Raw genomic sequence first — 12,574 nt, forward strand, 5'->3', positions numbered from 1 at the left:
ATCAGCTGAACCTCTCTCTGCTTCGGTCTGACAATATGAGCGTGAAGGTTTTTTTGTTACACAGTGTCTTCTCCTCCAAAAAAAACCCTGCACAACCAAACTTGTATAGTCATACACATTCTGCTTACTTACAGAGCAATGATGAAGGTACTGAGATGAAAGTATTATCTAGCAGAAGATTTACAATAAATGGAAAAAATTCTGTTGAGTTTGACTTAATCAGATAAAAACGTGCATTGTTCTCATTACTAAATTAATCACTTCAGCTACTGAAAAATAAGTTACATATATGCATGCATACATAAGTTACATACATTCCCACACTGTCCTTTGGAAGTGATAAAGCAGTGAGGGAGCAAAGAATACAATGACAGACAGGCTTTCTGTGATGTCAACTTGTCCCAGTGCTTTTCAAGGTGAGCATGAGGGTTTGTTTTTTTTTTTTTTTGTGTTACTTCCACTGAGTCATAGGAAAAAATAGTTTAGAGATGAGTATAGCCTATGAAATATGCCATTAAGTTTGCCATTGTCCTAATCACTGGACATACAATTCCTGTTAGGGAGCAGGCAGAGTTTACTGCATGGCTTGAATCAGAGGGAGGCTTGTACCCTACAGCATTCTGTGAGCCCAGCAGTGGTACAGCTCTTCTTTAACATCTCAGTCATCTCTGAGGGCACTCCTCATGCTGTCCTCGAGGACTCCTGGGGCAGTGCCTGATGCTTCAGCAGGAGTTGGGGGTGCTCACCCTCTACTCTGAGCCCCCAGCAGGGCTGACTCAGCGCTGCCGCCTTTGTCACGGCACTCACAGAGGTGAGGACACACGTTTCTGCAGGGAACCATCGAGTTATTAAAACCCATAGTGATGATATAAAAATAATATTCCCCTGAGGATATAATTTGTTTTACATGAGAGGAGGGCTGACAAATGCCCCTGAGAAAGACTGTTATTGTTACTGTTAGAGTGCAAAATGTTGTAATAACAGTCTGAGAGGAAACTGGCTGCTTAAATGACAGGTTACCAAACCTTCTCCCAATCATAAAGTGCCTCCTTTTTTCCCTAGTATTTTATATTTTACTTCCATGACCAGGGGAACTCTTTGTAATAAGGTGTTTAGTTCTTGTGACTAATTTGCTCAAAGAAAAACAAATGCCTGTAACCTATTGTTATTCAGAACTGTTTTACTAAAACCATATTTCACTTAAGAAACACCTGAAAAACATTTTTACCCCCAGCCCTGCCTTTAAATAAATATTTTTTAGTACAGGTGTGTGTTTAGGTCACTTAGTTTTGTGGTATTGTTTCAGTTACTTGGCTGGATGATTGAAAATTAGTAAAATGTAAAAGGAGAAGACTTCAGTATAGAAAGGGAGATAAGAGAGAAGATAGATGTCTATAAAATTCTAAGTGGCACACAGAAAAATAGAGAATAAAGTGATGGAACTCTTATCCATAGGGTGTTGCATAAAATGAAAATTCCTATGGGTGCCTAAAGTAAATGTGCAAGCACATGGGAGTAAGAAAACGACAAAATAGGTATCCCCATACATGGTGGTATTTCCTTCATTTCATGGGGTCCCTGATATACAAAACACTGGGTGTGAGGGCACAGTCTGAGCTTGTCACTTCAAACTTTTACTGTTCTTGTCCTCTCCCCTTGACTTTGCTGCTGGTCAGCTGGAGACAGGTTACTGGGCTAGCTGGATCTTTGGTGTGGCCAAGTGTCTTGTTCTTCATTTACTGCATTTCCAGGTGTCCAGACAAATCATTCCTGCCTGTCAAAATTTGCAGGTGCATGTTGTATCACTTATGCTTTCTAGAAATGTTAAAAGTAAATGGAAAAAAATTGTTTTTCTGCTTTACAGGGGGAGACTGAAAGATGGGGGATTCTTGATATCCTGGTCTAACTTTACCATGGTCCCTTGGGCTGCCTCTAATGCAGGTGAGCTGCATCTGATGTGAATTAAGAATGGCACAAGAATCCTCCCACACTGAACTGACTTTGAGCAAAAGTCGCAGTCAGAATGGGAGGAGTGAGTGTCTCCAGGCTGGATTCTGACCTGGAAAACACCTCTACTGCTATTTATGGTTATGGAATAGAGGCAGAGCCCCAAGACAAACCAGGGCTTCAGAATATGATTAAGAAGGAAGTTCCTTTCTTCTTCCTTGATACCTACCCAAGGGTTCTAAATGCTTTGAGTAGCTCAAGGGATGCCTTGGGGCAAAGCATTGTTTGTAATTCTTGTACTTGTGGGACAGACTTCTAGATTTCTCTGGGTGTAGAGGTGTTTTGAGTTGCTGTGTATAATGGAATTCTCCCTGTCAGCCTCTTGCTTTCTCCCTTTTCCCCCTTGCCTCTCTCTGCTTAACAGACTGAGCCAATGGGGACCCTGGAACTCTCTGTGGCTGTTTGATTCATAGATTTAGCCCCTTTCTTAGTGCAGCAGCTTCATAAAATATTTCTCAAGGACAACTTTTCTCCCTAAAGGTTTGCTCAGCAGCAATGACTGTCTCATCTAGGTAATCTATTCTGATTAATTTGACTTTAGCTTTCTTGCTGCTCCAGTGGAGTCCAAATTTGTCAAGGACTTAAATATATATACGCTCACACATACACACCAGGGAAGTTTCATTAAAAACAAAAACAAAAACAAACCAACAACAACAACAAAAAAAACCCCAAATTAAAAAAAGAAAAAGAAGAAAAAGCAAAAATATGGAACACAATGAACTGCCTCCTAATTTTATTAAGAGGCTCACTATTGGGAAAGGCACTGCTGTACCAGCCTGACCGAAGCGGCATGCAGCAAGCATCTAGCAGCTGAAGCTGCGAGCATTGAGTAGTTTCTGGCATAACCGCGAAGCGTCCAGGGTCACTCTGTGTGTTCGTGCACGGTATATATTCCTGTATTTATTTAATTTTATTTGATTTTCGGGCTCCGGTGCGTGTCCCGGCCGCGCTGCCCGGCCGCGGTGCGGAGCCCTCAGGCCGCGGCCGGCAGGGGGCGCTACCCGCGGGCCCTCAGGGCCCCTCAGGGCGCGGCTGCGGCCCCTGCAGCCACCGAGCCGGGCCGGGGCTCAGCTCCAGCCCAGCCGGGACGTGCAGCCGTCAAGGTGCTGCGCTGCAGCGGCTCGGGAGAGCCACCAGTATCGACACAGGCTGGGGGTAAAGGGATGGAGAGCGGGACCGAGAGCGGCCCTGCCGGGAAGGGCTGGGAAGGTGTCGGTGCATGGAACGCTGCCCGTGAGGCAGCCGTGTGCGCTCACAGCCCAGACAGACAATTGCAGCCCGGACTGCAGCCAAAGCAGCGCCTCCAGCAGGGTCAGGCAGGGGATGCTGCCCCTCTGCTCCCCTCTGGTGAGACCCCAGCTGGAGTATCCGGCTCTGGAGTCCCAGCACAGGAGGGACATGGACCTGCTGGAGCGAGTCCGGAGGAGAGCCGTGAGGCTCTGGTCACACACTGGAGCGCCTCTCCTATAGGCAAAAGCTGAGAGTTTAGCCAGGAGAAGAGGTGGCTCCGGGGAGGCTTTATTTCAGGTACAGAAAAAGGCTTATAACACAGATGAGGGCAAACGTGTTAGCTGTTGTGGTAGGAAAAGGGGCAATGGTTTTAAACCTTTGAAAGAGGGTTTGCTTTAGATGAGATATGAGGAAGAAACCTTTTACAATGGGGCTAATAAAACAGTGGGACAGGTTTCCTAGAGAAGTGGATGCCCCATCCCTGAAAACATTCAAGGTCAGTTTGGACAGGGTTCTGCATAACCTGACCTAGTTGAAGATGTCCCTGCACCTCAGAGTGGGAGTCAGACTAGGTGAACTTTAAAAGTCCCTTGCAACCCACACTATTCTGTTATTCCATGATTCTATGATCTAGATGTTATCCTACACTCTTTTCTCTCTCTGTATTTGCTTGTTTAGCTAGAAACCTGTCTATTTCTTGTAATCTATTCTGGTAGAGGAAACTAGTTTTTATAAACCCTCTTACACAGGTCTTTCTTACCTGTACTCCTTGCTCATAAAACACACTTATCCTTAAACAACATTTGGCCACTTTGCTGTCATAGCTTAGATTATTTAAGTGGGAATTGATAATGGAATTCATGAAGAAAGGAGTTAAATCTCTTCTATCATAAACCAATACAAGCATCACTTTCTTGCAGAACTAAAAGAAAAGCTGAGGTAAAATGCAAGAAGAGTGAAGACAGAGCACCCTTAAAGATGCTGATAGGGTCTTGGATGACCCCAGAAACTGAAGGATAATGTGACTGGAAAACATCTTTACTGATGGGCTGTGATGAATTTCTAGGTCCCCAAGAAAATAAGTCAGTCTTCTATTCAGCTGTGGCTTCTCTGCCTCTCCTCCTGTAGTGAATGCAAGTTTGAGTAAGGAGAGGAAACATGACAGGGGAAGTGAAGGTAAGCCTGGTTTTCATCATACCCCATGGGGTATTAATGTTGGAATGGCTGTGAGTTAACTAGAGCACTTACAGGTGTCTTTGTGAGGCACTTAAGCTGGCAGTGAAAAAAAATATCTCTGAGCTGTGGAGCTCATTGTACAGCTTCAGAGAAGATGGCTATAAATCAGGTTTTTTTCCCTTTCCCCCCATGCTGTCTGTCCCACAGGCACCTGTGTGCCTGACCCCAAAGGGTATGTGCCTCAGCTGGCCCCGTGATTCAGGTCCCAGCTGTGGCATGCTTTCACTTGACCACCTGCCTTTGCCACAAAATCTGTTGTGCTGTTGGTCAGCAGGTGAATACCTAACCCTGGTCCTGTTTGTTAAGTGCTTGATGCCCTGAGCTGCCCTTTAATCCAGGTGGGACTGAAAACATCCTTTTACACAACTCCTGAGGGTGTCCAAGCTTAAAAATGTGAGCTGTGATGGGTGACTCTCAAGAAGCGTCTCAAAGCTGGGATTAGAATATCTCACTGAAATAGGGCTGATTCCCCAAAACTCAGGAGGGCTGAGCCCTTGTGGGTTAGCAAAGAAAGGCAGACGAATTTCCCAGAGCCCTGATGTACAGAACTTTCCTAATTTTCCATTTGGGTTGCTTTCCTTCTCTTTATTCTAAGATTGTCTGTAGCTTTGGAGGGTCTCCTCTCCAGGACGCCGTCTCATTCCCAAGGGCATGCCAGAGATGAGACTACCGTGCCTTTTACGTCACTGGGTGCTTTTGGTATTGGCAATTCACTGCAAAGAAGAAGATCATGAGAATTGATTCCAGCTAGGATGGGATAAGCAGACAGAGGCTGTTCAGAGAGGCAGACTCCAGATGCTTGTCTGTGTGGTGCATTACCTTTCTTTACTTGTTCAAGGGCACCATTGAAAGGTGGATGCATTGGAAGCATTAGCATTCCTCCACACCTTCTGAATAATTTTACTATTTTATAGCAGTTAATTTTGTTTGAATTTCTTCCTGTTGTTTTCTTTTCCAATCCCCACCACTTAGGAGGTCAACAGAAAGCTCCAGCTTGCCTCATATTTATTCAGTGACTTATTCAGATCAGCATCTGTCTCTTCAGAGTTCTCACATTTAACCCCTTACTTTGGGTAGACCTTTACTTCTAGGTCTGGAGATAATTCACTAAATGTCCTCTGCAGTCTGATTATGACATTGAATTTGGAGGAAGATTTCTGCTTCACACAGTTGAAAATTACTCAAGGGAATGTTGTGTACTTGTTTTCTTTTATGTTAGACATTTTGCTCTTCCCACAGAAGTATAACTTTAAAAGCAATATGTTCTGTGTTATCATATCTAAGTAAAGTCATTAAAAATATCTATACCATAGCATTGATAGATTAAACCCAGGTTGTTCCCACAAGAATCAAATACTCAAATCGATACTTCTCTCCAAACCAACTTTATTATTTTTAAGCAGCTTTTTATTGTTTAAGGAATGTGTATGTGACAGGAATTATCAGCCAGAGCTATGTCTTAGGTAATAAACTAGTGTTCAAAGTTGCCCAACAGAAAGTTGCCCAAGAGTTTTATCTCCTGATATTTTTTTGGGAGGGGGAGAGTGGTGGGAAGGCTTGATTTTACTTCCTATTTGAACGTAGTCTTTTAGTAAGACTTTCCTGCTATTGGCCATGTACTTTTGCCTCCCAAGTGTTTGGGAGTCTTATTCTGAGGTGCACTTAGGTCTGAATAGCTGCTCTCTGTGTTTAGGCTGTGAGTAAAACCCATTCCCTGTCCTTCTTGGCTTCCCATGGTGCTAAATGAAAGGGAAAGTGGTGCAAGACATGTAGTTGAGGTGCCAGCTCTCATGGGACCCTTGTGATCTGTGGCACCATCTCTGGTAGCTTCAGGATGAGCAGGAGGCAGCAGCCAGTCCCCACTGCAAACACAGGATCTGAAAGAAAACACGCAATAGGAATTCTCTGTAGCATCTTCCCCTTGGTCCCCTGTGTCTGAACAGACGTGATAAATCCACTTTGTGCACAGCGTATAGATTTTTACTCTTCTGTTGTGTGCTCAGATATGCAGAGAGGACATATATGGTAGACATAGAATTGCAGATGCAGGTAATATTTTTAAGCCGAAACATTTTTCTCACTGAAGAACAAGTCTGCATTTATCAAAGATTTCAATGAAGGGGTGTCTGGTTTGTCTTCCACAAAAAAGGATTATGCGAATATTTAACTTTAACATTTGCTCTATGATTTTTTTTAAAACAATGTCTCTGTTGGGAGTTTGCTAAATTTTTTAGACACAGCAATCTATAAATATTGGAGTTACTTCAAACACTTCTGTTACTCCCAAAAATGTTACTCTCTTCTCTCTAACAATTTAAAAAGGACTTAGTAACAAAAACTTCCCATACCTAAATTTCTCTAAATATAAGAATTGACCTACAGTGACTCTTTGAATACAAAATAAACTTATAAGTTGAGTAGTCAGCTTTTATTCCTTCTAGTGTTTCTGTAGAGTGATTGTCTACAGCTGATACTAAATTAAAATATTATTTGTAAAATTATGAATTTGAAAATTTAATTAGGAATTTGAAATTGATACTTACTTGGAAATTTGTTTCCATTTGATTTACACCTACCTTATTTTATGAGAACAAATGCAACAGCAGACTATACAGGGATCCCAATTTTTTTTAAAAGAAAATGTATATTTATTTTTATAGTTATATAATTATATTATCATACAATTATATATTATTTATATTTATATTTATATTTATATTTATATTTATATTTATTTTATATGTTTTAAGGCACAGGAAGAATCTAGTTGTGAACAATATTTATTAGTACTTTCATTTGCAGTTAGGGCCAACATATAAGTGTGTGATCTAGGTAACTAGATGAGTGCTAGATTAGGAGTGCTGGAGAATTAAGGTCTTGATTTTCAGAGCAATCTGTTGAATGAACAACTTTGTTTATTGTGCTTGTAAACTCAGCCTTTGTTTAAGAAGAGTAAATATTTTTACAGATGTAAACACACGGCCCATTGTGTGGTGATAGAATTCAGATGAATACCTTCCCTGGACTATGCTCAAGTGTCTGTATTATTTTTCATGATCATTTCCTTCCAAGGATGACACTTGCAAAGCATGCTGCTTTGGCCAGGGAAACAGCAACTTACTTTTGCAGTTTCCATCTTTATTTGTTATGGGGTACATACTTTGATTTAGGAATTGTTGCAACTAAATGATGGAGAGGCAAAAGTTAATGACATCGTCACTATGTCTGGAAATGTCCAGAGAAAAATTACACTGTGCCATGGTGTCCTCATCCTTATTATATGTAGTGGAGGCCCAGGGAAGCAGTGCTGGCTCAGGACAAGAGTTGGGAAGGGCACAGCCAAGGCCTCTGCATAGAAAGAGCACAGAGGAGGTGCTCTGCAGAAGATTTCCTACATTTCCAGAAGGATCATGCACTGCAGAAGGCAAAACTAATGGAGAGGTCTCTTAATAATTCTCTACCTAAAAGTAGAGAGTATCTGGAAGTATCTTTGTACGTGATTTGTGAAATTTCTGTGTGGGTTTAGAGTTGTTTCTTCATGAAGCTGCCTGCATCTGTAGAATTAGTTGAGAAAAAATTTATGACACAGGAAAAAAACATCAATATACGTCAATATGTCTTGTTGTTTTGGTGAACTATTATGTCTTAGTGCTAGAAATAATTTGAAAGCTATACTTTTATTGGATATGAAAAAAAGGACGGAAAAAAAAAATTGTATGGCCCCATGTTTTTGGTGTCGGGAATTTTTTGGTTGTTTTCCATCCCCAAGGTCCCCCTGCCCAAGTGTTTCTTAAACCCTAATAACCTTGCTGGCTTTTGCAAAGAGAATTTCCTACCACTCAAAGAAAGACCAAGGCAAGATATTGTTCCTGAGAATGTGACATTTGACTTGAAGACAAGATCACATACTTCTGAAGATAATACAATCTCAGGACTATATTCCTGGTGTGTGACTGGATGCTTTCACCAAGAAAGAATTGCTCATTTAACTTTGAGAAAAAGAGTTAAAGCAACATTTTCTTGGGTGGGGATGGTGACTAATATGCATTGCTTTTATGGAAACATGCAGCCAAAAAGGAGTATAACTGATGGATAATTAGTAGATGTGAGATGGATATATGACCTTCCGTCCTAAAGACAAGTTCTTGCCCATTATCACTTGATCATAGGAACTGTCTGGAGAGAAGCATTTGGGGCTTTGAGATTGCTGAAAGCCTTCATTTTGTCGTTCTTGTGTTTGATGCTTTGCAGAGCACCTTCTCCTACTCTGTGTCTTAAGCTCACCATGCAGGACACAGAGAGGAGAAATTCCTCTTTTTTTCTACACCTGTCCTCCACTTATGAGGGGGAAAAAACTTCCTCATTCCTCTTGTCAGGGCAAGATTTATCCTGTAGAATGCAAGCTTTATGGATCTTTTTTCTTTGCCTGCTTTTTTTAATTGAATGCTAGGAGTGATTTCTCTAAGAATGCAGAGAGCAACCAGCCTGGAATACCAAAATATGGCTCCTTCTTAATTAACCAAGCAATCATCAACTTGATCGAATCTCTTTGAAGTTTTCCAGCAAGTACGTGCACGCCATATGCAAAGAGATCAGTAATGTGGAATGGCAGTGCTGGCAGTAAGGTCAGCTTCTTGATCAATAATAACTCAGCCTGAGCAGACATTTAATCTGAAAGAAAGAGGTCATCTCCAATCAGGTCTTGTAAAAGATCAACCAACAAAATCTAATCACTGATTGCCGAATATTTAGTCATGCAGTGACCTTGGTTACTATTGTTTAATCATACATTATTAGCTAATTCCTCTTAGCTCCAGCTTGTGAATTAGATTTTGTCCTAATTATTGTTACAACTATTAAAGAAGGAAGACATTACATTTTATATGACACTGACTTCATAGGCCAGAGCCAGCAAAATCAAATCCAAAATGTTTCTGTGAGGCTGAGTCTTTCTGTCTCCGTATCATTCCTAACAAATATTTCTTCAGCCTTTTCTTAAGGACCTCTTGTGTTGGTCAATCCCCAGCTTCTCAACATAGCAGAATGTTATAACATATCTTTAACTCATGCACAGGGGAAAGTAAGGAATATGTAATTTCATGGGTACACTGAAGCAGAGCATCTCACTATCGAATGTCATCAGTGTTGGCAATGAACCAAATGCTAGAAGTCGCCTAAAATGAAAGAATTTGTGTGTTTACATAGGGTTGATATCCCTGATAACTTAGTTAATTTTTAAGAGCATATTGTAAGGGGACCAGTTCATGGTAGCAGTAAAAGAACCAGCAGCCTAAATAAAAGTGAGGGAGAATAATCTTCAGATCCAGATTCACCTTGCTGTTATAAGGTGACTTATTTCCCTCAGTTCTGACTGACCAGGGGTGAATAGGAGATGGGAAATCACTTTGAATTTTTGAAACATTATATCTCAATATATATTGAGAATGCCCAGAGATACTGAAGATGCAAGTCACTCAGATTGCTTCTGTGTTTGAAAAAGAACCAAACAATAAAACTAACAAGAAAAATAAAATAAACTCACACTGGATTTGGGATTACAATAATCTGCTGGCTCACAGGGAGACAGTATTTTAAGGCCAGTATTAAATCCAGGATGATCAAAATAGGATTTTGATGTGATTGTTGAATCCTCAGCTCTAGCATCCAGAATGTGTTAGGTGTAAACCTGCAATAAAACTACTTTTTTATACTTTTTATTTTTTTTTAAATTTAGGCTAGAATTGTGCAGTGTAGCACAACTTTGTTGTATCCCATGTGTCTCAAGCTGCATAAAAGCATGATATGAAGATAAAGAAATCATAGCTTTTTACTGCAGCTTTGGTTCATCTTGAAGCCTGTGAGAAGGTGAAAATACAGATCCCTGCAGATCAGCCCTCCTGTTGGGTGTCTTTTGGCTGACCCGCTGCCCCGGCTGCACTCAACAAGTGACCTGTTCTCTGTCAAACACCAAAAAGATACAAAGATGCTTTTACTCTCTGACAATTTTTGGAAGGACTTACCTCAGCAGAACCAAATCTGTGCATCCCATGGCTGAGCAATGACATTTGAGGATAAACACCAAAATGTGATGGCATCTCAGCAGGGGGAATTCCAGAGCTCCCGACTGTGCTTATTCTTTCAGAAGAGCCCCTTGGTGAGCTGTAGCTGTCATGGTGCTCTCTCCAAACCCCTGGCTGTGAAACACACATGTGACAGCTGTGTGCCAGGTGTGTCCAGAGGCTATTGTGCCAGGACCAGTGTCAGTGCTGGTCTGCAGCAGGACACTCTGTCTGCTTTTCACGTTCTTATGAGAGAATATGCGTGTCTGCCAGCTTCACCTGCACTTGCTTATTTCTTACACACTCTACTAACCCTTGCTTGTGGGATTCTGAGCCCAAAAATGTGTCTGCAGTTTTTTTTCCAAGTGTATTAACTGTTCTCACCTGAGGTGCCGCCTAACTCAGTGTACTCTGTCTCCTTTCACCATAACTCAGTTACACAGACCTCTGTTATGTTACTCTTTGACCATAATTTCAGTAACAATAGAGCTCTACTGACATCAGCTTCCTCTTAAAGGCAGTGCTGACCCATTTCATGTCTTAAAATTCAGCAGTGATCCATGACAGGCTGCACCAGGCATAAATTAGAATTTTGTGTCTTTTGAAGGAAAAAATGAGAGAAATATTAACTAGATGTTGTTCAATTAACGTTGGCAGTTGGTAACTATTTTTGTTTGTTTGTTTTGAAGTCTTGACATCAGACTGCTTATTTATTACAGTGTTTTTTTATGAGGGGAAATTTTAGTATTTTGCATCTGCTGGTCTCAGATTTTTGGGTTTCGAATTGTTATTCTCACACAAATTTAAGATGGGGCTCTGATGCCTCCCATATCAGAGTCACATAATTCGTGATGGAGCTAAGGAAAGTGATTTCAGGTTCTTCTTGGTAATCTTGAGAGATATCACTCTACTGCTTTATGCCTCAGCCATCCAACTGGGAAAGCTATGTATAAATCAAGATCACAAGCAAAGTTAAATGATGCCTCAGTGGGTATATTCAGTGCAAAAACTTATTTTCTGTATTTTATCTTTCCTTCAGATGGCTGTCCTAGTAGACAGTCACACTGGGATTTCATTTTACATGAAAAGAGAAAATAACTTTTACTGAAGGACTCATTGTGGCTTAGCCTTGCAAATCTGCAAATATTAGACCTCAAATGTACTGAAATCTGGAAGATTGATCTTGCAGAAGCCAATGTTATAACCTCAAACAAATTGATATGCTGTTTGCTGTGTCCTCTGGCCAGAGACTAAAATGAGTCACATGTTTGTTTTAGTGCATCTTTTAAATGTTTTATCATGGTTATTGAACCATGCATATGATGTTTTGATAAGCAAGGATTTTAGAAACACTTTAAATACTGATTTCATAGCTGATAACTAATTTTAGTGATTTTAGTCAGAATTAGTTAAATTTATCCAGGCTTTCAGCCTTTGTTTAAAGTCAAAACTAGGAGGGAAGGGGGGAGTCGAGCCACAGCAAGCTCTGCAAAGTTGGCTTTGTTTTATTGTCAGATAAAATACCATAAACCTCATACAGTGTCTGATTCCACAAAAAGATTTCTACGGGAGAGGATTTTTTTTTTCTGTCATTTCATATTGTATATTTTCTTTCTCTTGGAGTAATGTGTTTATTTCCTTATTACAAGTGGAACTGAGTCCTCTGTTCTCAGTACAGTTAAGGGTTGTGGGTACTCAAAAGGATGGATGCTTTTGAGGTGCAGGATCTATCAGCCTCTGGGTACCTTTTCTCCTCTGATTCAGCACAGCTAAGTGTTAACAATGTCTCCTAGGAAAGGGAAAAAATAGCCTTTCTGCTTAGCTGCTGCTATTGGAGTGTCTGTTTTCCTTTTATATTTATTGTATACCGTGACACTACAACATAGATATATAAACAGAGTGGATGCTACTAGGAACTGTATGTGTGTTTGCATGTCCTTGTGTGTGCATTGAATAGGAATTTTCCCCAGAAATACATTAATTTTCATTGCATTGAGATATTGGCAGGGAAAAAAGCCAGCAGAGGCTTTAACCCTCTA

Source organism: Agelaius tricolor, unplaced genomic scaffold, assembly GCF_023055355.1.
Source record: "Agelaius tricolor isolate 1412-34295 unplaced genomic scaffold, bAgeTri1.0.p SCAF_6, whole genome shotgun sequence".
Classification (NCBI taxonomy): domain Eukaryota; kingdom Metazoa; phylum Chordata; class Aves; order Passeriformes; family Icteridae; genus Agelaius; species Agelaius tricolor.